Source organism: Octopus bimaculoides, chromosome 11, assembly GCF_001194135.2.
Source record: "Octopus bimaculoides isolate UCB-OBI-ISO-001 chromosome 11, ASM119413v2, whole genome shotgun sequence".
In the NCBI taxonomy this organism is placed as follows: Eukaryota; Metazoa; Mollusca; class Cephalopoda; order Octopoda; family Octopodidae; genus Octopus; species Octopus bimaculoides.
Window position 1 is genome coordinate 54,658,950 of NC_068991.1, and position 3,859 is coordinate 54,662,808.

Sequence of the window (3,859 nt, forward strand, 5' to 3'; positions counted from 1 at the left end):
TATATATATATATATATATATATGAATATATATATAATGTATGTATATATATACGCACACACACACACACACATCATCATCATCATCAACTTGAGTGGACAGGTTGTCAAGGTATGAGTTAGTTCTTATTCAAAGTTACTACTGTTCCAGATGGACTGAGGGTACATGTCTCATTCATGTATCATTTCTATGACTGGATGCCCTTCCTTACACAAATTATTTTACAGAGTGTACTGCATGCATTTATTGTGGCACCAGCAACAGAAACTTTCTCATGTTCTTGGCAAAACAAGATTAAAAAGCTCTCAGTATTCCCTTTTTTCTGCTTCTTCAGTAACATTTTTACTCCGGGTACAGATGGTATTTTATCAAGGAACCAGTGAATTTGGTTTGTACCTTGAAAGACGAAAGGCTTCTTTCTGCTCAGTATTGTCTTCATTTCTTGTGAAAAGCATGACCAGTAGAGTAGGTGATTACAGGATGAACTGTAGTAAGATGGAGAGGTAGGCATGAGGATGAAGAGAGAGACAGAATTATTGGGGTGACAATGAGAAGAAATGGCAATACCAGACAGTATTGAGAGGAAGAAAAGCACAAATGAGAGAGAGAGAGAGAATGTGTGATGGATGGTCATACAAATGGTTTATGGTAAATGAAAGTACTAGATGTCAATAATGAGTAACCTGGAAGATAGATAGTAGTGGCTAGAAGTATAGTATAGTAATGTTCGCCAGCTAGAGAAAGTGTTGGACAATTGAGACAGTGTTGGTAAGCAAGTAATGGATGTAATACCACTACAGTATTATAAATTAAGTAACAAATGACAGCTTTCAGTTTAGTGTTTGTTAGTGATATTGAGGCAATCATTCATTCCATATTGTTAATGAGAAAAGTCTCTGAGGAATGAAATAAAAGAAAAAATAGCAAGATTAATTTTCAAAATAACATAACACTAGTTTGAAATATTTCAGAAAGAGTTGTATTTACAGAAGATTTTGTTGTTTTTCCCTCCATAGCAGAAGATTCTATTGTCACAAAAATATTTTTTATGGATTGGTGTTGAAATAGTTTTAATGAGCAACTGTATTGTTTGCGCATGCATCTGTGAGTGGAGGGTGTATGTAGACAATCATGTTCTTTTTAAAACAACTTCTATGCATATTACTGTAAATTATTGTGTAGTTTCTAGTTTCTGTCTCATACTTCTTTCTGTTGTGGAAAAAATGCTGTGATACATGTTAGCCAAAAGAATTTTAATTTTGTATTACTATGTTACTATAGAACTATATACTAATTTCATATGTTTACTAGGTTTAGGAATCCATTATGATATTTATATTGATATCATTAAATGAATTTTATTTTTATAAACTCTTCCGAATTAAATGCTAGTTATCAAATGGTAAAGTAAAATATGAACATCAGTTCTTAATATAAGGAAAAATAATGGCAATTTGCTGAAATAATTCAAATATTAGTCATTAACTAGTTTTGTTTCTTCTTTTCTTACCACATAATAATTTCATATTAGCATTTTAATTCTCTCTGCATTAAATATGTTAGCACTAACATAAGTATTGTTATGTTAGTTGAATGTTATAGTAAAGACAAGTACCTGGTGGAACTCAATTATAACTGGAGCCATTTCATGCCACCTTTATTACTAACATCTATGGAAAAGGCATAAATATACAATATCCCATTCTGCCACCCCTATAAATCACTTGTGTCAATATAAGAAATCAGTATTTCACATTAGGTATACAAAATTAGAATGCTAACAACTTCAAACACAACAATCAAAGATAATAAAATTAAATTTTCAACACTATTTGACTCATTGACAATATTTGTCTTTTAACATTCTTCAAAACATCACTGTTGGTTACAGAAATTATTGTAGACCAAAGAAACTATTTTAAAACGTTCATTCTCAAATTTATATTCTGAGAAGTTACAAAACACCATTTTATTTTTAAATAATTGATAAAGGTTTTGTGTGATATTCATCATGTTTAAGTTACAAGCAGCATTGTCAGAGAAGTGTGAGTTGTATTATTGACTACTATTTAGTTTCTCCAATGTTTAGTAATGTTTGGAGGACAGCAGATGTATTAATTTTTATTGTCTTTTCCTTTTATATTTCTGTTTCAATCTTAAGTTTCTACATTATTGCTACTAGACACTTCCAGATCAAATAACAAAAACAGGATCTTAACAGCAATTATTTTGTAATAGATTATTCTGGGCATTTGATGATGTATCTCCATAGTTATATATATATATATATATATATATAGTTTTAGGGAAAATAACCAATTTTCAAGAACTCATCGATGAAAATCCACTATCACATATAGAAAAATTAATAATATTTTCGATAATTTCAATTGATTTTAATCGATTTAAATTTCTTTTCTATTTGAAAATTGGTTATGAAACACGTGTAATCTTTTTATTATATTTATCTTATGATATTTACTTTACTTTATATTATACTCATTTATTGTGCTTTTAATTATTAATTTTTCTATATGTGATAGTGGATTTTCATCGATGAGTTCTTGAAAATTGGTTATTTTCCCTAAAACTATATATATTTTATATATACTTTATCTATAAGGCTCAATTTAATTTTAATTTTTTATAAATTGATTTTAATTGAGTTTTTTACCTGTAATTTTGGATTTTGTTCCTAATAATATTATTATATATATATATATATATATATATATATATATAGCCATGTGGTCTGCTTACTTGTTTTAAAATATTTTTCCTCTTTCAAATTTTTTATATTAATTATTAGTTCTCATTAAACTTTCTAAAGACTTGATAAAATAGATATTCAGAATCACCCTCTCAATCTTTACATAAAATTCTATTCATTATTGCTAAGTAGCTTTATATTTTCCCTTGTGTTTATGTTTGACAGAGTGTACATATATTTATGCATGTGTGTATGTTTCCATATGTCAGCTTTTAAACAAAATTCTTAAGTATTTTTCATCCTCCATATTAACAATATGATATCTAAACTTAGATTTAATGAATTACACATCTTATGAAGCATTTTATATTGAGGTTCAATATATTAAAAATATCAAATATCAAATCTAAACTCCCTATAAACGATGTTTTATGTATTCTCAATTTCAAAATTTATTAACTCTACAACCATTGATTTAGTGGAAATTTAATCAGGTAAGCTTAAAAATACAACAAATGTAAGTATTCATGTAAATGAATGATATTTTTTTTAATATTCAGTATTTTTATCATCTTCACAGACTTGTATCTATCAACAATTCAACTTTAAATATAGATATAGTCTAAATACACTTGTGAACTGAACAAATTTTCAAGTTCTAGCATGGAACCAATGTTATTACATATTTCAAAATAAATTTGCATTCCAATTTTTTCACTAAGTAATATAGATACTATCACTATAACGTATTATCACTGTTAGAAATATAGAAAAGTGTTTTTCTTTTTCCAGTGTAACCTCAAAATTTACTTAGTGTGTTAATATCTTTGTTAATTGTTAACATACATTAAATACACAGTATTTTTACCAGGTTATATCAAATGAAAGAATTTTTTTTAATAATATCTACATATAGATTCCTATTTCTAAAATATTAGTTTTCTTCAAATTACTTTTTATTTAAAATAATGTGTGTGTGTATGTATATATATATATATATATATATGTATGTATGTATGTATGCGTATACATATATAATTATGTATACATACATGCATATATAGAGAGAGAGATAGATAGATAGATAATTATATATATATATATATATATATATATACATGCATATCTATCTATCAATATATATATATA

The 3,859-nt window shown here is 26.6% G+C and overlaps 1 protein-coding gene across 16 annotated transcripts in view; it reads left to right on the top strand.

Annotated features, from left to right (window-relative positions):
- LOC106881762 (ryanodine receptor 2) overlaps positions 1-3,859 on the top strand; it is a 381,060-nt gene that overhangs the window by 302,273 nt on the left and 74,928 nt on the right. The window lies entirely within an intron of this gene.